General features: G+C 47.2%; 1 protein-coding gene across 1 annotated transcript in view; it reads right to left on the bottom strand.

The window, feature by feature from the left end:
- cfap99 (cilia and flagella associated protein 99) overlaps positions 1–22,373 on the bottom strand; it is a 366,971-nt gene that overhangs the window by 325,427 nt on the left and 19,171 nt on the right. The gene's annotated exons all lie outside the window — the stretch shown is intronic.

The raw sequence follows: 22,373 nt of genomic DNA, 5'->3' as shown, positions 1-22,373 counted from the left end.
AAACTTTGAAGCCTGAAAACTGTGCCTGAACTCGAGGACCATCAACATCATAGAGGCAATTGCCAACAATCAAACAATAAAGAGCAAGCCTTCAGTGCTGGGGATTCTCTTGTGACCAAAGGGTAAATATGTGGATCAGGGAGGGCACCAGAACACGTCCTCCTTAATGTTACCAGCAGAGGTCTGGGGTCTAGGGGCTCTTGATGTGACCGGGGGTGAGTGTGCGGAGCAAGGCATTCCAGCACAACTGGCTCGCTGGATGGCAGTCAGAGAAGGTGGGAAAGCCATGGTAAGGGTGGGATGGGGCCTGTGTGAGTTGAGGGGCCTAGGGTGGAATCCCCAACGGACTGTCAGTGTCTCTCCTGCTTCAATTCCTTCCAGATTAAAAAATGTTTGCTGATGTGGATCCCTCGCATTGCTGGTGGCAGCCAGACACTGGAGAAGGCAGCAGCAACAATGACGCTGGCTGAATGTGGCACGCCATGAGCCGCCGCACACCCTGAAGGCCCGGCCACCCATCAGGCCGAGGAGGAGCCTAGAGGGGGAGGCCAGTGAATGCCCAAGATGTACAGGCATCATTAGTCTTTCGATGAGATGACAAGACAGCATGTGCCATTGGAGACTGCGTCTCAACAAAGAGGCACTGCGGTATCTGTGCTATGACCTCGCGGATATGGCACACGGTGGAGGAGGAGGCCATGAAGGTCACCGCAGTCCTGAACTTTTAAGCAAACAGATCGTTCCAGAGGTCACGGATGCCCTGTATGCTGGGTGTCCAACTACATCACCTTCAACTTGGACCAAGCCCACCAGGGCTGTAGGATTCTCCGCCATCAACAGAATGCTCCATGTCCAGGGGGCAATAGGTGGCATGCATGTTGCCTTGCGCGCACCGGGGCATCAAATAGTGCTCTCTATTAATAAGAAGGGGTTCCACTCCCTGAATGTGCAACCACCACCTTCATATCATGCATGTGAGTGCCCGCTACCCAGGGAGCGTTCACGACAGGTACATCCTGGGACATCTTCGAAGACCACCCCGGGATGACGGTTGGCTCTTGGGGGACAAATGATACCTGCTGAGGTCCTGGCTGATGATGCCATTGTGCAGGCCGGAGACTGAGGCAGAGATCCAATATAATCAGGCCAATGTTGCCTCCTGTGCTGTCATTGAGCAGTGCATCGGACCGGATCCGATGCCTGAACCGCTCTGGTGGTGCCCTGCAGTACACCCCCCCCCAGAGGGTCTCCTGCTTTGTGGTACTCTACTGGGCCCTCAACACTCTGGCACAGCAGCAGGGCGATATGCTGGAGGAAGAGGAAGGACATGTGGCCTTGTCCTCCAGCCCCTCCTGATCTGTCTCCTCCTCCCCCTCCGACGAGCCTGGGCAGGAGCCACAGGAGGAGCCAGAGGATGGAGGACAGGCAAGCGGCAAAGGATGGCATGCCGGGAGAACCAGGGAGGCCCTCATCCACACCAGACTCACACAGGACGAGAAGAAAAGAGAAAATGCTGGAAAATCTCAGCAGGTCTAACAGCAGCTGTAGGGAGAGAAAAGAGCTAACGTTTTGAGTCCAGATGACCCTTTGTCAAAGCTAAAAGGCATTGAAAATGGGAGATATTTATACTGTGGGGTGAGGGAATGAAAGATGAGCCATAGCCACAGAAACCAAGGGAAAGAGTGCGAATGCCAGTCCCCAGAGAGAATAAAAGGTGTGATAGGCCAAACAGCAGAGAAACTAAAATCAGAGGATAAGCTGTGACAGATGTAGGGGGAAGGGAGAAGCAAATGGGGGGAAAAGATAAGGAGAATGGGGGGATATATATATGTAAAGAAAGACGTAAAGAAATAAAAGGTAAAAGACAGCTTCAACAACTTATCAACACCACTGCCCACCCTAGGCTCTCCACCAGTCCCAATCCCTTGTACCCCATTTCTTCTAGCCCTAGCCCTTCCCGCGTGTTCACCATACCCTCCAACCTTCCCGTCTCTGAGACTGAGTGTGCTGCTCTCAGCAAAGGACTCAGCTTTGTACCCTTACGTCCCACCTCAATGAATTCCGGGCTCGACATGATGCTGAACTCTTCTTCCGTCTCCTTCGTCTCCGTGCCCACTTCTTTGGGCAAGAGTCCTCCCACCGTTCCACAGATCCTTTCATGTGCCTCCAACATTCTGCCTCAAATTGGACACCCCCACCGGGACAATTACCTGCCCTCAATCTTCTCATTGCGAACTGTCAACGGGACATTGGCCATCTTAATTTTTCTGCCCCACTCACCCATTCCAACCTCTCTGCTTCTGAATTTTCCGCTCTTCACTCAGTCAGGTCCAACCCCAACCTGTTGTCGTCTGGCGTACTGACCTCTGCCTCACAGATAGTTCCTCCCACCTCCCCCTGGAGCATGACCAGACCATTGAACATCAAGCCATTATCTCCAACGACATTAGCGACCTCATTTCTTCCGGATGCCTTCCCACTACGGCTTCCAAACTCATAGGGCGCGATTCTCCACTCCCACGCCGGTTGGGAGAATCGACTGGGCTGCCAAAATTTCCGGGGATGCCGGTCCGACGCCCTCCCGCGATTCTCCCAAGCGGCGGGAACGGGCCGGTTGAGTTTTGCGGGCCGCAGGCCGGAGAATTGCCGGAGACACCCAAAATGGCGATTCTGCAGCACCCCCGCGATTCTGAGGCCCAGATGGGCCGAGTGGCCAGGCCAAAACGGCAGGTTCCCCCCGGCGCCGTCCACACCTGGTCGCTGCAGTCGTGGGCGGTGCGTGAACGTTGGGGGGCGGCCTGTGGGGGGGCGAGGGGGGATCCTGCACCGGGCTTCACCTGCAATGTGGGGTGGCCCGCGGTCGGTGCCCACCGATCGTCAGGCCGTCCTCTCTGAAGGAGGACCTCCTTCCTTCCGCGGCCCTGCAAGATCCGTCCCCCATCTTCTTGCGGGGCGGATTTGGACAGGACAGCAACCACGCATGCGCGGGTTGGCGCCGGCCAACCCGCGCATGCGCGGATGATGTCCGTTATGCGGCGCCGGCCGCGTCATCTATTCGGTGTTGCTTTTACGCGGGCGACAAGGCCTGGCGCAGGTAGATGACGCGGCCCCGATACTGGCCCATTGTCAGGGCCTGAATCGGTCGGGACCAGGACCGTTCCGCGCCATCGTGAACCTTGACGGCGTTCACGACGGCGCGGCCACTTTGGCGTGAGGGTGGAGAATCGCGCCCACTGTCTCCCAACCCTGGACAGCCTGCTTTTACCTACTTCCCAAAATCCACAAAAAGCACTGTCCTGGTAGGCCCAGTGTGTCAGCCTGCTCCTGCCCCACCGACCTGGGGCAGATGTTTGAAGCTAAATCAACATCTGGCATGTTAGAGGCTTTCAAATGTCAGTTTATAGGAATTCAGGACCGGCATGTGCCTGTGAGGAAGAAGGATAAGTATGGCAAGTTTTTTGAACCTTGGATAATGGGGGATATTGTGAGCCCAGTCTAAAAGAAGGAAGCATTTGTAAGGGCTAGAAGGTTGGAAACAGATGAAGCCCGTGAGGAATATAAGGAAAGTAGGAAGGAATTTAAGCAAGGAGTTAGGAGGGCTGATAGGGGTCATGAAAAGTCTTTGGCAAACAGGATTAAGGAAAATCCCAAGGTTTTTTACACGTATATAAAAAGCAAGAGGGTAGCCAGGCAAAGAGTTGGCCCACTCAAGGACAGGGGTGGGAATCTATGCATGGAACTAGAGGAAACTTCCGGGACCTGTTTGTGGCCAGCAACTTGTAGCCACGTAAAATGGCTGCTTCCCGATTAAATTGGTCAAATCCCGATCCAAAATGGCGAATGGCAGAGGCTGATGGGAAAATCAGCCAACAGGACTCAAACGGATGGCTGCAGGTAAAACAGTGTATTCGCCTCTGGGGGAAGCCAGGCAGATCAAATCATGCAGCCATTAACATCACAACAATCCAGCCATCTGCATAGTAAACAGCCATCCCCGGGAACAATTGTTATACATTAACATTTGTAAAGCTACTCCAGACCGCTCGGCACCAAGAGAGGCTAACACAAAGAAAGGTGGGCAACCACCCCCCGATCAAGGAATGCTCCATTATTGGAGCATATCGAATCGAGTGATTGGGACCAAGTCCAATCACTTGGAACCAGGGTCAAGGTCTGCCCCGAGAGGCGGGAAGCCCCTGGGAACTATAAAAATAGGGGCCAAGTTCAGATCGACCCTTCTCTTCCTGCTCGCAACCTTCGCAAGAACCTTCGACAAAGAAACAGTAAGTTTGACTCCAGCGATCGCTACCCAATAGACACTCCTAACCATCGACCTTTATCAGCCTTTGAATCCCACGGGCTCAGGACCAATTCGGAAAAACCATTCGTTTCCCTGACCTGGTGGGCCATTCCTAAAGTTAAGTATTGGCCTGTTAGTTGTAGGTATTAGTCTAGAAGTAGCATTATTGTATAAGTATTAATTGCTGTATATAATAAATGACCGTTGATTTAATTCTTACTAAGCGGTGTGTTGCATTATTAATCATAACTTGAACTTGAACCACGTGGCGGTATCAGAAAGATACCTGGCGACTCGTGAGCAAAGGTGACAGAATTAGAGATAATAAAACTAAGGCTAATAAGAGCAACAAACTAAGTTACCAGAGACTAAGATAAGGTAGCCAAGATGCAATAGGAAAGAGGGGAAAGGGGAAGACCCGTGGGAACAAGAAAGCACAACCAAACCCAGCAAGAGAGAAGGGGGCAGCAGGGAAAGAGGGGGAGGGGAAGGGAGAGGGGGGAGAAAACAATGGAGGAGAACAAGGAGGGAGAAAAGAGAGGGGGACACAAGCGGGAAAGGAAACACAGGGGAACACAACGGCCATAATAAATACAGCAAGACAGAAGGAGAACAAAAGAACGAGAAGAAGAAATGGTTCAAAGTCAGAACTCATGTAAATAAACAACAAAAAATTACCAAAATGTAAATAGCATTAGGGGCACCACCCAGGTGCATCCCCCTCCCTCCCCTTGTAAAAGGCGCTTCATTCTGTGCGTATTTATATTGTGCTATGGACAACAAAACCCAATTAAAAACATTTTTTTTAAAAGAAAAACATTAATGTAGATAAGTTCCCAGGGCCTGATGGGATCTACCCCAGAATACTGAGGGAGACAAAGGAGGAAATTGCTGGGATCGTGACAGAAATCTTTTTATCCTCCCTGGTGACAGGTGAGGTCGCAGAGGACTGGAGAATAGCCAATGTTGTTCCTTTGTTGGTGATGTGCACACGTAGGAATTTGAAGCTGTCAACCATCTCCACCTCCACACCAGTAGTGAGGCCGTGGAATGCCCTACCTGCTACAGTAGTGAACTCGCCAACATTGAGGGCATTTAAAAGTTTATTGGATAAACATATGGATGATAATGGTATAGTGTAGGTTAGATGGCTTTTGTTTCGGTGCAACATCGTGGGCCGAAAGGGCCTGTACTGCGCTGTATTGTTCTATGTTCTATTGATGGAGACAGGGGCGTGTACAACACTTCGCTTCTTGAAGTCAGTGACCAGCTCTTTAGTTTTGCTGAAATTTAGGGAGCAATTGTTGTCGTTACACCACTCCACTAGGTTCTCTATCTCCCTCCTGTATTCTGACTTATCATTGTTCGAGATCCAACCCACTACGGTCGTGTCGTCAGCAAACCTGTAGATGGAGTTGGAGCCAAATTTTGCCACGCAGTCATATGTGTATAGGGAGTACATAAGCGGCTCAGTACGCGGCCTTGTGGGGCCCCGGTATTGAGGACAATTGTGGAAGGGGTGTTGTTGTTTATCCTTACTGATTGCGGTGGTCTATGGGTCAGGATCCAGTTGTAGAGTGAGCAGCTTTGATATGAGCTTGGCTGAGATTATGGTGTTGAAGGCGGAGCTGTAGTCAATAAATAGGAGTCTCATGTAGGAGTCTTTGTTGTCAAGATGCTCCAGGGATGAGTGTAGGGCCAGGGAGATGGCATCTGCTGTGGACCGGTTGTAGCGGTATGCGAATTGCAATGAATCTAGGCATTCTGGAAGTATGGAGTTGATGTGCCTCATGACCAACCTCTGGAAGCACTTCATTACGATCGATGTAAGGGCCAGCGGACGGTAGTCATTGAGGCACTTTGCCTAGTTCTTCTCTGGCACCAGTATGATGGTGGTCTTCTTGAAGCAGGTGGGGACCTCGGAACGGAGTAGGGAGAGATTGAAGATGTTCGCGAACACATCTGCCGTCTGGTCCACGCAGGCTCAGAGTGCACGACCAGGGACCCCATCCGGACCGTCGCCTTCCAAGGTTTCACTTTCAGGAAGGCCAATTTGACTTCGGAAGCTGTGACAGTGGGTATGGGTGTGCCAGGGCTACTGGGGCAGTCGACAGCGGATTGATGGCTTCCTGCTTGAAACGAGCATAGAATGCATTGAGTTAATCGGAGAGGGGTGCACTGCTGCTGGAGATTCTACTTGGCTTTGCTTGGCAGCCCATTAGATTGTTTAAGCCTTGTCACAACCGACAAGAGTCCGTAACGCTAGTCTGTGACTCTAGCTTGGACTGATATTGTCCCGGATAGTCATCCCGGATGACTTTGCAGAGGTTTTCCTGCTGGATTTCCTGTATCGGTCAGGGTCACCTGACTTGAATGCCTCAGACCTGGACTGTAATAGGGAGTCACTCTCCCGATTAAGCCATGATTTCTGGTTAGGAATTATGTGTTACTTTCTTTGGCACGCAGTCGTCCACACATTTGCTGATGAAGTCTGTGACGGTGATGGCATACTCGTTTAGGTTGGTCGCTGAGTTCTTAAATATGGCCCAGTCCACTGACTCCAAGCAGTCATGTAGGTGCTCTTCTGTTTCCTCGGGCCAGCATTGCACCACCTTCTTAACCGGATTCTCCTGCTTAAGTTTCTGTTTGTATGCCGAGAGAAGGAGCACCGTCTTATGGTCTTATTTTCCAAAGTGTGGTCGGGGATGGAACGGTGGGCGCCCTTGATTTTTGAGTAGCAGTGGTCGGGAGTGTTGGCGCCCCTGGTGGGACAGGAGATGTGTTGGTGGAATTTTGGCAACACTCTTGAGGTTGGCCTTGTTGGCGCTTGTCACTGAGACCACTTGCAGCATTTGCCAGTTTGCAGGTCACAGTTGATGGGACCTGATTTATGATTCTGCTATTTAGAAACATAGAAAAATTAGGAGCAGGAGGAGGCCATTCGACCCTTCAAGCCTGTTCCACCATTCATTATAATCATGGCTGATCATCCAACTCAATAGCCTAATCCCGCCCCCATTTCCTCTGATCCTCTTCGCCCTAATTTCTATGTCTAACTGCTTCTTGAAACCACACAATGTTTTGGACTCAACTACTTACTGTGGTGACGAATTCCATAGGTCGACCACTATCTTGGTGAAGATATTTCTTCTAATCTCTGTCCTAAATGGTCTACCCCGTATCCTCAGATTGTGAACCCTCGTTCTGGACACACCCACCATCGGGAACATCTTTCCTGCATCTACCCTGTCCAGTCCGGTTAGAATTTTATAAGTTTCTGTGAGATCCTTCTTCTGACCTCCAGTGAATACAATCCTAACCAATTCAAACTCTCCTCGTACTTCAGTCCTGCCATCCCAGGAATCAGCCTGGTAAACGTTCGCTGCACTCCCTCTATAGCTAGAACATCCTTCTTCAGCTAAGGAGACAAAAACTGCACACAATATTCGAGGTGCGGCCTCACCAAGGCCCTGTATAATTGCAGCAAGACTTCCCTGCTCCTGTACTCAAAACCTCTCGCAATGAAGGCCAGCATACCATTAGCCTTCTTTACCGCCTGCTGCACCTGCAAACTTATCTTCAGCAAATGGTGTACGCGGACACCCAGGTCTCGTTGCACATTCCCCTCGCCTAATTTATGGCCATTCAGATAATAGTCTGCCTTCTTGTTTTTGCTACCAAAGTGGATAACCTCACATTTATCCAAATTATACTGCATCTGCCATTCATTTGCCCACTCACTCAACTTGTCCAAATCACACTGAAGCATCTCTGCATCCTCCTCACAGCTCACCCTCCCACCCAACTTGGTATCATCTGTAAATTTGGAGATGTGACATTTTGTTCGCTCATCTAAATTATTGATATATATTGTGAATAGCTGGGGTCCCATCACCGATTCCTATGGCACCCCACGAGTCACTGGCTGCCAATGTGAAAAAGACCCGTTAATTCCGACTCGTTGTTTCCTGTCTGCCAACCAGTTTTCGACCCACCTCAATACACTACCCCCCCGATCACATGCGCTTTAATTTTACATGCTAATATTTTACGCGGGACTTTGTCAAAAGCCTTCTGAAAGTCCAAATACACCACATCCACTGGCTCCCCTTCATCAATTCTACTAGTTACATCCTTGAAGAATTCTAGTAGATTTGTCAAGCATGATTTCCCCTTCATAAATCCATGCTAACTCTGTCCGATCCTGCCACTGTTTTCTAAGTGCTCTGCTATAAAATCTTTGACAATGGATTCTAGAATTTTTCCCACGACTGACAACAGGTTTACTGGTGTATCATTCCCTGCTTTCCCTCGACCTACCTTTTTAAATAGTGGAGTTACATTAGCTACTTTCCAATCTATCTGTCTATAGAATGCAGTCTATAGAATCCTGGAAGATGACCACCAATGCATCCACTATTTCGAGAGCCACCTCCTTCTGTACACTGGGATGTAGATTATCAAGCCCTCGGGATTTTATCAGCCTTCAATCCCATCAATTTCCCCAATACCATTTCTCTAATGATATTGATCATCTTCAATTCCTCTTTCCCACTAAACCCTGCATTCTCCAACATTTCTGGTATCTTATTTGTGTCCTAATTTGTGAAGACAGAACCAAAGTGTGTATTTAGTTGCTCCTCTATAATACATTCCCCTGTTTCTGACTGTAAGGAACCTACATTTGTCTTCACCAATCTTTTTCTCTTCACATAAACTTTTACAGTCAGTTTTTATGTTCCCTGCAAGCTTACTTTAGTATTCTATTTTCCCCTTCTTAATCAATCTCTTGGTCCTTTTTTGCTGAATTCTAAACAGCTCCCAATCCTCAGACCTGTTGTTTTTCTTGCCCAATTTGTATGCTACTTCCTTGGATCGAATGTCCCTTATGAGCCATGAATTGGCAGTTCCTCCATGCGCTCTTTGAATGTTTGCCATTGCATATCCACTGTCATCCATTTAAGTAACATTCCCCAATCGATCAAAGCCAACTCACGCCTCATTTTATTGTAGTTTCCTTTGTTAAGATTCAGAACCCTAGTCTCAGAATCAACTACTTCACTCTCCATCTTGATGAAAAATTCTATCATATTGTGGTCGCTCATCCCCAAGGGGTCTCACACAACTAGATTGCCAATGATTCCGTTCTCATTACACAATACCCAGTCTAGGATGGCCAGTTCTCAAGTTGGCTCCTCAACATATTGATCCAGAAAACCCTCCCACATACACTCCAGGATTTCCTCCTTGATGATATTGTGGCTAATTTGATTTTCCCAATATATATGCTGATGAAAATCACCCAAGTCTAATTTCCTGTTTAATGCCATTCCCAACAATATCACTGCAGTTTGGAGGTCTACATGTGATGCCCACTAACATTTTTTGCCCCTTGCTGTTTCTCAGCTCTACCCATACACATTCCGCATTGTTAGAGCTAATATCCTCACTCACTATTGTATTAATTTCCTCTTTGACCAGCAATGCACCCCCACCACCTTTGCCTTTTTGTCTGTCTTTCCAAAATACTGAATACCCCTGGGCATTCAGTTCCCATCCCTGGTCATCCTGCAGCCATGTCTCCGTAATCCCGACTATGTCAAACTGGTTCACGTCTATTTGTGCGATTAGTTCATCCACTTTATTGCGAATGCTCTGTGTGTTAAGGCACAAAGCCTTTAAGATTGTCTTGTTAACATTACTTGTCTTGCTCCCAATATGTTTCACTGTGGCCCAATTTGAATTTGGCCCTTGGTGCCTGTCACTTTTCTTATTCCTCTTTTTTTAGTTTTGACTTTGTTTCCTCCTCCTCTAACTCATTGTATAGGTTCCCATTCCCCTGTCATTTTAGTATAAACCCTCTCAAATCATTCCAGCGAAAACTCCCCCCAGGACATCAATCCTAGTCCTGTCCAGGTGTAACCCATCCAGTTGTACAGGTCGCACCTCCCCTAGAACAGGTCCCAATGTCCCAGGAATCTGAAACCACCCCCTCACACATCTCTTCAGCCATGTCTTCATCTGATATATCCTGCTATTTCTACTCTGACTAGCATGTGGCACTGGTAATAATCCTGGGATTACTACCTTAGAGGTCCGACTTCTCAACTTTCTTCCTAATTCCCTATGTTCTGCTTTTTTTTTTACCTCTGTCATTGGTACCAATGTGTACCACGACCACTGGCTGTTCACCCTTCCCCTTCCAGAATTTCCTGTAACCTCTTCGAGACATCCTTGACCCTAGTACCAAGGAGGCAACATACCATCCTGGAGTCTTGTTTGCGGCCACAGAAACGCCCATCTATTCCCCTTACAATTGAAACCCCTATAACTATTGCATTCTCAAATATTTTAGTTATCCCCTCTGCGGCAGAACCAACCATAATATAACGTATTTGGCTGCTGCTGCTTTCTCCTGAGAAGTCATTCTCCTCAACAATATCTAAAGCGGTATATCTGTTTTGCAGGGGAATGGCCACAGGAGATTCCTGCACTACCTGCCTGGCTCTCTTGTTCTGCCTGGTGGTTACCCATTCCCTTCCTGGAGTCTGAGCCTGCGGTGTGACCACCTCTCTATACATGCTAGCCACAACACTCTCCACTTCACGGATGCTCCACAGTGTCCCCAGCCGCCGCTCCAGCTCTGAAACCCAGGCTTCCAGGAGCTGCAGCTGGAGTCACTTCCTGCACACATGCAGGTCCCGGGCACTGGAAATGTTCCCAGCCTCCCACATAGAGCAAGAGGAGCAAACCAAGGCTTTGAGATCTCCTGCCATGACGTAACCCTTTAAACTAAACCTTTATAAGATGCTTAATATCAAATGATATCTAATTCTCTTAGGCCCTTCTTTCCTTGTCCTCATAACTACCAATTATTGTCCTTGTAGATTATGAACCATAAAATGGATTATCAAACCATAATGGTGACAGATTAATCACTGCTTAATTCTCAGAGTGGATCATAGCGTTGCTTCAGGAACCAGGAAAATTGATTAATTAGGCCTTGATATTACTAAAACTTTTAGTATTGTCCTGATAAACAATAAATAATATATCACCATCACAACTGCAAGATATTCCAAAGCGCTTTACAGATAATAAAGTATTTTGTGAAGTGTACTCATTGTTGTAATGTAAGAAATGTGGCTAGGTGCGCACAGCAAGGTTACAAAAGCAAAAATGAGATCTATGGTTTGATTTTTAGCACTGTTAGTCAGGGATAAGTATTGGTCAGGGCACCGGGCATAGGTTCACTGCCCTTCTACAAAATAGCGCCATTTGTTCTTTTCCATAAACCTAAGAGGAAGCCTTGGTTTCACATCTCATCCAGAAGATAGCAGCTCCAAAAGTGCTGCACCACACTGAAGTGTCAGCCAGAACTATGTGTTCAAGCCTCTTGAGAGGCACTTGAATGCACAAACTCTGACACATGCACACTGTAGTATTTTACTAATAGATATTAGTGTCACACTGCATGAACTACACTTCCATGAGTTGCTCGATATTTACATGCTGCACAGATTATGCGTCATTGTGCAGTGACAATCTCTTGACAGTACACATAGTTTTACAGTCATTTTGTTTATGTACTTCTCAACTCCGTCAGCATTATTTCAGATAATATTTCACAGTATATTTCACAGTATATATGCAAGTAAGCTATTAACAGGAAATACCAAGTATTATTCATAAATATGCACAGACTGGATCCAAGCTGTAAATTTGATGTTGAAATTACTACTAGTTTGCTTTAAAAGTGAACAAGCCCAGTTTTTACTTTTTGCCAGATTTTGCCACTTCTTTTTTTCTGGCAACTTGAATGGTTACTATTCTATAGGCACCAGTGCCATCTAGGACCTTGCACTCATCAAGATGAGGAATTTTTGTGCACCAGCAAATAATGTTGGCTACAAGCATTACTAGTTCTGTTGCAATAATGGGCCTTGGATTTTACAAAGTTACCTCCCGAACTAGCTACTCCACATGTGTCACATATTTTCCATACCAACCAGGCCTGAGTAACATAGCCCATTAATACCAAATTAGGGGCCATCTGTATCTTGTAGGTCACATGCCCACGGGATACTAGATAGAATCTTCTTGAACTCATTTCACATCAGCCTTTCCAGATCGCAGATGGAGGAGATGTCCATCAGATTAGTCTGAGTTAAATTTGAGTCCAGGTTCCAGAAGTGAAGAATCTGTTATGCCACCCAATTTCACTCCTGAGAACATGATTTTTCATGTTACAACATCTTAATAAAGGAAATATTGAGTTTAAAAAGATTTGATGAACTGCCTTCGTAGTGTTGAAGTACACATGGGTTTTATTACATTTGTTGTGAAAGTAGTGAGAGAATAGTAATGACGTGTCTCATAACTCCAAGTTTCAGTGTGCTTGGGAGTCAGAACACAAATCACTGCTTTTTTACTAATCTGTGGCCGAATCACTTTGCTTTGAATTTTAAAAACGAGTTTTTAGGTTGTCCTTGGGTGGCACGGTGACACAGTGGTTAGCCCTGCTGCCTCATGGCACCAGGGACCCAGGTTCAATTCCTCGCCCCATGTCGTGTCTGCATGGGTTTCCTCCAGGTTCTTTGTTTTCCTCCCACAGTCCAAAGAAGTGCAGGTTAGGTGGATTGGCGATGCTAAATTGCATCTTGGTGTTCAAAGATGTGCAGGTTACGTGGGGTTACGGATAGGGTGGGAGAGTGGGCCTTTTTCAGAAGATCGGTGCAGACTTGATGGGCCAAATGCCCTCCTTCTGTACGGTAAGAATTCTATGATTCTGATACAATACAGAAGCAAAATACTGCAGATGTCCAAAATCTGAAATAAAATGCTGTGGTGTCTGAGGACCCGGGTTCGAATTCCGGCCCTGAGTCACTGTCCGTGTGGAGTTTGCACGTTCTCCCCGTGTCTGTGTGGGTTTCACCCCCACAACCCAAAGATGTGCAGTTTAGGTGGATTGGCCACGCTAAATTGCCCCTTAATTGGAAAAAAATAATAAGAATTGGGTACTCTAAAGGATCATCGACCTGAAATATTAACTCTATTCTTGTCCTGATCTAGGTGGAGATGATTGATTAATTTTCCCCATCAATCAATCCTGCGGGTCTCCACATTATTAGTAAATAACTCTCCCCCACTAACTGCAACTTGCTGGAGAAATAACCAATTTGTACCACATAACTATGCTCCACTCATTGCATTTTGCTGAAGAAATCGACCTACTTTTATCGAGAAAAGTTGCTGTAATTTTGGTCTATAGCTATAGCTGTTTGCTGTGGCTCATGAATTCTTTTTAAATAAAGTGCTACTTAAATAGATTCAGTTTGCTAAATGAATAGAATTTGCTATAACATAGTTTATTGTGTCTTCTGCTTTCGGTCTTAATTGCCTTAGTCCAGCTCTTGGCTGACACAGTGGAGTCAATAGACACTGTAAAAAATCAATTTAAAGAATGGTAATTTAGCACTGTTATATATTTATTGAGGATAATTGTCTCTGCTACCTCAACTCTGTTCTTCTTATCTTACACACGTAGCTAAGGCAGTGCCATACATTTTATTGAAAAGTAACATGCCGCTCATGTTTTGGAAAATTGCCTCAGCCTGTTCAGTAGTTTGATTTATAATGCCCTGTTCTCGCTTACTAGGTATTTTCAACAAGCGAAGGTACTGCAATCAGCTGTTCAATCAAGAGTAGCAGATCCTGGCACCAATCACTGAAAGCAATTAGACTGGGAGAGACCAAGGTCCACTTACTAGAGCATTGATGACTCAGTTGGGGTTAGTTAGCATTCGTGAAGCTCTGCAATGAATCAATATCAGCAGCAGTTACAGGACTGGGTCAATCCAGTAAAATAGGACTAGAATACCGCAAAATAATAGAATTACAGTAAATTGGACATCTAGCATAATTTGGTGCCAATGTTTCCCCTTTGTTCCAACAATTTGAAATTATGTATTAATTCATATGATACATAACATCTCCACTTGCCTGGATGAGTGCAGCATTAGCAACACTCAAGGAGCTCAATATCATTCAAGACACGGCAGCCTGTTTGATTGGCACCCCATCCACCACCTTAAAAATTCACCCCATCCACCAATGCACAGTGGCTGCGATGTGTACCATTTACAGGTTGCACTGCAGCAACTCACCAAGGCTTCACCGACAGCACCTTCCAAACATGTGACCTCTACCACCTAGAATGACAAAGGCAGGAGCAGATGTGTAGGAACACCACCACCTGCAAGTTGCCCTCCAAGCTAAATACCATTCTGACATGGAACTATATTGCTGTTCCTGGGTCAAAGTCATTGGAACTCCCTTCCTAACAGCGCTGTGTACCCACACCACATGGACTAGAGCAGTTCACCACCACCTTCTCAAGGGCAATTAGGGATGGGTAACAAATAATCCCTTGTCAGCAACGCTAACATCCTGTGATAGAATACAAAAATACACACAGAAGCAAACATCCCATTGTATAAAATGTTATAGCTCTGGGAGCATTGGGTTCAGGGTCCTGGGACAGGATTCAAGGGTGGGATAATATGTTGAGCGGTAATTCCAGAAGGGGAGGCTCCAGGAGCACTGAGAAATTAGCGGAATTCCAGGATGGGAGGAGAAGAGGGTCACTGAGATGAAGGATTTGTTTGTGGAGAGCCGATTTACGGAGTTGGTGGCGGAATGTGGGCTTTCTGGCCTCCGCCGCACTGATTGCTTGTAGGTGGGTGCTGATGGGGTGGGTGTCAGCTTCTCCACCCAGGGCCTCAGTATGGCTGGGGGAGTCTTATGGAATTTTTGTATTTTGAAGAAAGCTAATTACACCATGAGGGATGCAATGAGGAGTCCTGCCAAAGATGGCGGACGTTTATTTTGTACTTTAAAGAGTTGGCCAGCATTAGCTGTTCGAGGGGAGGGAGGGGTGGTTGGTGGGCTTTTTTGTTGTTACTTGTTATTGTTATGTATAAAATTTGAAAAATCAAATGAAATATACATTTTTGAAAAGAAATGTGCAGAATTTGGGATCATTGTAAAAACTTTTCTGGGGCCTTTCATAGAATTTACAATGCAGAAGGAGGCCATTCGGCCCATCGAGTCTGCACCGGCCCTTGGAAAGAGCACCCCATTCAAGCAAACGCCTCCTCCACCCCATCCCCTTAACCCAGTAACCCCAATTAACCTTTTTGGACACTAAGGGCAATTTAGCATGGCCAATCCACCTAACCTGCACATCTTTGGACTGTGGGAGGAAACCGGAGCAACCGGAGGAAATCCACGCAGACACAGGAAGAACGTGCAGACTCCACACAGACAGTGACCCAAGACAGGAATCGAACCTGGGACCCTGGAGCTGTGAAGCAACTGTGCTACCGTGCTGCCCCGAGTCACGAGGCTTTGGAGCATTTGTGTGACTCTGATCCTGAGAACACAGGCATTGTGGTTGAGGGGACTTTGAAAACTCGAATGGAGCTCTCCCCTTCATAAGTTTCCTCATTATCCCCCTGCCTGGGTCTTAATGATCATTACTTTGAGAATCAGAAAGGAAAGTACTCCTCCATACAGCAGGAGCACCAACTTGATCATTTTGGAAAAGTGCACTATTAGTGTGTTTCCTAGTTGATACAGATTAAAAAATTTACATTTGAAAATAATTTGAAGGATGGATGCTGAGAAGGCTTTTGATCGGGTGGGGTGAAATTACCTGTGGGAGGTGCTGGGAAGGTTTGGGTTTGGTGAGGGCTTTATTGACTGGGTGCGGTTGCTCTATCAGGCACCAGTAGCGAGTGTGCGTACGAACCGGCTGAGGTTGGGATATTTTGAACTACACCGAGGGACGAGGCAAGGGTGCCCCCTTCTCCCCGTAACTGTTTGGTCTGGCCATAGAGCCATTGGCCATGGCGTTAAGAGCCTCTAGGAACTGGAAAGGGGTGGGTCGGGGGAGGGGGGGGGGGGTGGAGCACCAGGTCTCGATCTACACAGATGACCTGCTCTTGTACATTTCAGGCCCTTTGGAGAGGATGGGGGAAGTAATGCAAATCTTGGTGGAATTTGGCAATTTTCCGGGGTATAAATTGAACATGGGGAAGAGCGAGATGTTTGCAATTCAGGCAAGAGGGCAGAAGAGACTGGGAGAGCTGTCGCTTAGAATGGTGGGGAAGAGCTTTCAATATCTGGGAATCCAGGTGGCCTGGAAATGGGAGGTACGACACAAGTTAAACCTATCCCGGTTGGTAGAACAAATGGAAGGGGACTTTAAGAGATGGGACATGTTCCCGCTATCACTGGCGGGGAGGGTACAGACCGTGAAAATGACGGTCCTCCCCAGATTTCTGTTTGTCTTTCAGTGCCTCCCCATCTTCATCCCTAAGGCCTTTTTCAAACGGGTGAATAAGAATATTTCGGGCTTTGTGTGGGCGAGTATAACCCCGCGAGTGAAGAAAGTGTTGCTGGAGCACAGTCGGGGGGAGGGTGTGTTGATGCTGCCGAACTTCTGCAATTACTACTGGGCGGCTAATATAGGCATGATCAGGAAGTGGGTAGTGGGATGGGGGGGTCGGCATGAGAGTGGATGGATGCGGCGTCATGTAAAGACACCAGTCTGGGAGCATTGGTAACGGCACCTCTGTCGTTCTCGTCTGCCCGATACTCCACAAGTCCAGTGGTAGTGGCGGCTCTGAGGATCTGGGGGCAGTGGAGGAGAGAGAAGAGAGTGGAGGGAGCATCGATTTGGACCCCGATTTATAACAACCACAGGTTTGTATCGGGTAGGCTAGATGGCAGGTTCCGGAGTTGGCAGAGGGCAAGAATTAGAAGGATGGGGGATCTATTTATAGATGGGAACTTTCCCAGCTTGAAAGCTTTGGAGGATAAATTTAAATTGCCAGCAAGGAATGGTTTTAGGTATTTGCAGGTGCACGACTTCCTGAGAAAACAGGTGCCGGCCTTTCCGCTGCTGCCGCCACGGGAGGATACAGGATAGAGTAGTCTCCAGTACCTGGGTGGGAGAGGAGAAGGTATTGGATATTTACCAAGAGCTTTCGGAGGAGGAGCTTAAGGGCAAGTGGGAGGACGAGCTAGGAGGAGAGATAGAGGTGGGTCTATGGGCGGATGCCCTAAGCAAGGTTAATACCTCCTCATCGTGTGCCAGGCTTAGCCTGATACAATTTAAGGTAGTCCACCGGGCACACATAACAGTGGCTAGGATGAGCAAGTTTTTCGGGGTAGAGGATAGGTGTGCGAGGTGCGCAGGAAGCCCAGCAAATCATGTCCACATGTTTTGGGCATGCTCGAAGCTTGGAGGATTTTGACAGTGTTTTGCTAAGGCAATGTCCACGGTGCTAAAAACACGGGTGGTGCCGAGTCCGGAGGTAGCGATCTTTGGAGTGTCGGAACATCCGGGAGTTCAGGGGGCGAAAGAGGCCGACGTCCTGGCCTTTGCCTTCCTGGCAGCCCGGAGACGGATCTTATTAATGTGGAGGGACTCGAAGCCCCCGAGTGCAGAGACCTGAGTTAGTGACATGGCTGGGTTTCTCAGTCTTGAGAAAATAAAGTTTTCCTTAAGAGGGTCAATGGTCGGGTTCACCCGGAGGTGGCAGCCGTTCGTCAGCAGATGCAGTATTCCAAGGGGGGGGTGCGGATTGTTGCAGTATGGTTGAGGTGCGTGAAGATTAGGCTGGGGGGGAAATGTTTATTTTACCATGTTGATGTCATTGTTTTTATAATTGTTATAAACATTTTCAAATACCTTAATAAAATATTATTTAAAAAAAAAAGAAAATAATTTGAAGCACCAAAAATGGACCAGAAGTGAATGCTGTTTTAACCGAATGTACTTATGTATGAGATGTGTTTGAAATACACAGATTGCCCACTTGGAAATTCTAAATATAGCACTCCCAAAGTGAGAAGATGTGATTGACAGCTTGTTTAAACAGCTTTGAACAGAATTACAGTTAAAGTTCAGGCTTATGAGAGGGATTGTGGAAAGAGGAAGAAAAGATGATGAAAGGGGGAAATGAAAGAGAAGGGAAGAAAGGAGAAGAGAGAAATGCAAAGTTGGAGATGGAAAATTATCTTGGAGAAAAAGCACTGCTATAAACCTGGTAATGCCATCACTAGTGTTGGTAGAGACTTCTATGTGTTGAAGTATCTTATATTTACTTTTTTTAGTCTGTGCAGTAATCAACAATCCAGGCATTGCTTCCGCAGTGGCTAAATGGAGTTCTCGGAGCCCTCCGCTGAATTTTGTCAGGGGACAGTCTTCAATGATGTGAGTCATTGATTGGGGTGGATCACAGCTGCAGTCTGGGTTACCTTCAAGGCCCCACTTGTACCGATTTGCTGCACAAAGGCCTTGGGCAGTGCGGAAACGGTTCAGGAATTGCCGAGGTTGGTGCGGCAGGTTCAAAACGGATCAGCAAGCTGTGGGATCTGTGATCAGGAAGTGTTTTTCAATGATGGCCTGTTGGCTCCATTCCTACTGCCATAGAGCCTCTGCAGTTATTATTGGCGTGGCGGTCTTAACCCTACCAGCTGGCATGATGGGAGGCGAGTAGCAGGTGGATTGGTACGGTCCTTGGGTTAACCCAAGGTTGAGGAGTCCTTTATGCGAGAAGGTGGGATGTTGCTCAGGATTCAGACCATTGATATGGTGGAAAGGAATGTTGTGGAAAAATCAAGACTCAATGCATCTGTAACTGACATCTTATGGGAGGTCTTTGAATGGTCAAGGAACAAACCATGAAGGTGGTGATTCCTAAGAATGACTTCACATCCTAATTTGTTAATTTCTCACCCAATGACTTTCATAACCTAATGAGGCAATAGTACTTTGAGGAGGAATCTAATCTTGGGTTCAGATGGCACCTTACATCATAAGCAATTTGTTATGTCATCTGAACTCAAGGAGCAACATGGCACAAGTTTAAAATAATGTAGGATGAACTATGACGAAGGCATAATGGTTTCGAGTCCTAAATTCATGAAGCAAAATCAACAAATATTGACATTGGGCAGTGAAGGTAGAATCCTCAGTCATTCAAGAACTAGATGCATTCGGTGACTGGATTTTATTTTTGGGCAGATGAAATTAAATGGGGTAAATGTCTAAACTTGAATTGGGTTCAGATGATGACCCAGATACCAACTATCCCTCTGCACCAACACTAAGGGCCAGATTTACTCCAATATTGACAACGGCCAATATCAGACGGAAAGAGCATCGTTTAGCATGGCAACAGCAGCTTTTCACACTATGTGGTGCGGCACCTGATGCTAAAAATGTGCATGTACGTGATCCGCACCGTATCACTGGCAAGCAGTCTCTGATTCGCCCACCCTGGTATCACCTCAGCACTTTAGTGATTGGAGCGCCACATTTAAAGGCCACCGCAGGGCACAACAACCATACTTCGCAGGTAGCCGGGAAGTGATGGTTACCAGGAAATCTGTCCCCATGTACTCCAATGCCTCCCTGAAGGGACTGCTCAGTGCTGTGGAGGCCTGCTGTGATATCATCTACTTGTGCTGTGGACAAAATCCTAGCAGCAAAGTCACAAACACAGCAAGAGAGGCCGTGGCAGCGCACGTGATGTGGCAACTCCATTCAGAAGAGGAGAGCCATCCAGTGCCGGGAGAGGATGAATGATCTCCATTCTGCCAGGGTAAGTCACTTTTCTCATCACTCTCAACTCACACACTTTCCAAAGGCTGGTGCAGACTCGATGGGCTGAATGGCTTCCTAGTGCACTGTAGGGATTCCATGATTCTCTGACTCTGGATCGAAGCAGTGCACAGGACGAACACCACCTCCTCATGTGCAGGGCTGAGCTGTATGCAGCTAAAGGTGATGTACAGGGCACATTTAACCAGGCCACGAATGACTGGGTTCATCCAGGAGGTGGAGGACAAATGTGAACCGTACCAGGGAGGCCCAGCCAACCACACCCACATGTTCTGGTCTTGCCCCAGACTCGTCGGGGACTGGACAGTCTTCTTCGAGGCTATGCCCAAGGTTGTGGGTGGGTGAGGGTGGAGCCATGCGTTCTTCAGGTTTTTAAGGTAGCCAGAGCTCGTTATAGGGAGAGGGGCAGATGCCCGGGCCTTTGCCTCCCTTATCACCCACCGAAGACTCCTGCTCGGCTGGTGATCAGCAGTGCCGTCCAAAGCCGCAGACTGGCTGACCAACTTGGCAGAGTATCTCAAATGGGAAAAAATAAAATCTGCCATTTGGGGATCGGGGAAAGGCTTACACAGCATGTGGAGGCTATTCACAGCCTGTTCCAAGACCTGTTAATGACCAGCAGCGAATAAGTAAGGGGGGGGGGGGGGGAAACGGCACTGAATTGGATAATGAAGGGAGAGATTGGAGGGGGGTCAGGAGTGAGGTGGGATGAAGCCACCAAGGCAAACACAGGGCAAGCAGGGAAGAGGAGCCAGAAGGGACAAAGGGCGAAGGCACACAAGGGTGCGGCCACAGCAGCAAACCCAAAGCACAGCTGACGTCAAACACACAGCTGACGCAAAACCCTTGTATGTTCTTGGGCAGCAGTGACATAATTTCTTTTTTAAATTTAGAGTACCCAATTTATTTATTTTTCCAATTAAGGGGCAATTTAGCGTGGCCAATCCACCTATCTTGCACATCTTTGGGTTGTGGGGGCGAAACCCACGCAAACATGGGGAGAATGTGCAAACTCCACACGGACAGTGACCCAGAGTCAGGATCGAACCTGGGACCTCGGAGCCATGAGGGCTGGGACATAAATAAGACGGTTGTGGCAACCGACTCCCGGGGGCTCAAAAATACAGATCCCCATCCCTGTACATAGATCATTTGCGTGAATGTATAAAGGTTTGTTTGTCCTTCATTAGTTCCATTTGTATATCCAGTTTGTAGTTTCACGTTTTTCTTTCTTCTTTTTTATTATTGTGTGTTGTCCGTAGCAAATGTTACTGTAAATAATTGTAATTTAAAAAAAAGAGTAAGAGGCCACTTGATTGAAACATATGAGATCCTGAGGGGCCTTGACGGGGTTGGTGTGGAGAGGATGTTTCAGAAATAAGGGATCATTTAAGATAGAGATGAGGACTAATTTGTGAGTCTTTGGAACTCTCTTCCTCAAAAGGCAATCAAAGTCAAATCTTTGAATATTTTTAAGGCAGAGCTGGATAGACTCTTGATGAACAAGGCGTGAAAGGTTATTGGGGGTAGGCAGGAATGTGAGGTTGAGGTTAGAACAAAGAACAAAGAAAAGTACAGCACAGGAACAGGCCCTTCGGTCCTCCAAGCCTGTGCCGACCATGCTGCCCGTCTAATATAAAATCTTCTGCACTTCTGGGGTCCATATCCCTCTATCCCATCCTATTCATGTATTTGTCAAGATGCCCCTTAAGATGTCCCTGCTTCCACCACCTCCTCCGACTGCGAGTTCCAGGCACCCACTACCTTCTGTGTAAAAGACTTGCCTCATACATCTCCTCTAAACCTTGCCCCTCGCGTCTTAAACCTATGCCCCCTAGTAATTGACTCCTCTACCTTGGGAAAAAGTCTCTGGCTATCCATTCTGTCTATGCCCCTCATAATTTTGTAGACCTCTATCAGGTCGCCCCTCAACCTCCTTCGTTCCAGTTTATTCGACCTCTCCTCATAGCTAATGCCCTCCATACCAGGCAACATCCTGGTACATCTCTTCTACACCCTCTCCGAAGCCTCCACATCCTTCTGGTAGTATGGCAACCAGAATTGAACACTATACTCCAAGTGTGGCCTAACTAAGGTTCTATACAGCTGCAACATGACTTGAAATGAAATGAAATGAAAATGAAATGAAAATCGCTTATTGTCACAAGTAGGCTTCAATGAAGTTACTGTGAAAAGCCCCTAGTCACCACATTCTGGCACCTGTTCGGGGTGGCTGGTACGGGAATTGCCAATTTTTATACTCAATGCCCCGGCCAATGAAGGCAAGCATGCTGTATGCGGTTACAATCAGATCAGTCACAATCTTATTAAATGGTGGAGCAGGCTTGAGGGGTCGAGTGGCCTACTCCTGCTCCT

The sequence above is a fragment of the Scyliorhinus torazame genome, chromosome 9 (genome assembly GCF_047496885.1).
Source record: "Scyliorhinus torazame isolate Kashiwa2021f chromosome 9, sScyTor2.1, whole genome shotgun sequence".
Lineage (NCBI taxonomy): Eukaryota > Metazoa > Chordata > Chondrichthyes > Carcharhiniformes > Scyliorhinidae > Scyliorhinus > Scyliorhinus torazame.
The sequence above is the reverse complement of the archived record's forward strand: the minus strand, read 5'-3'. Positions and strand labels throughout refer to the sequence as shown.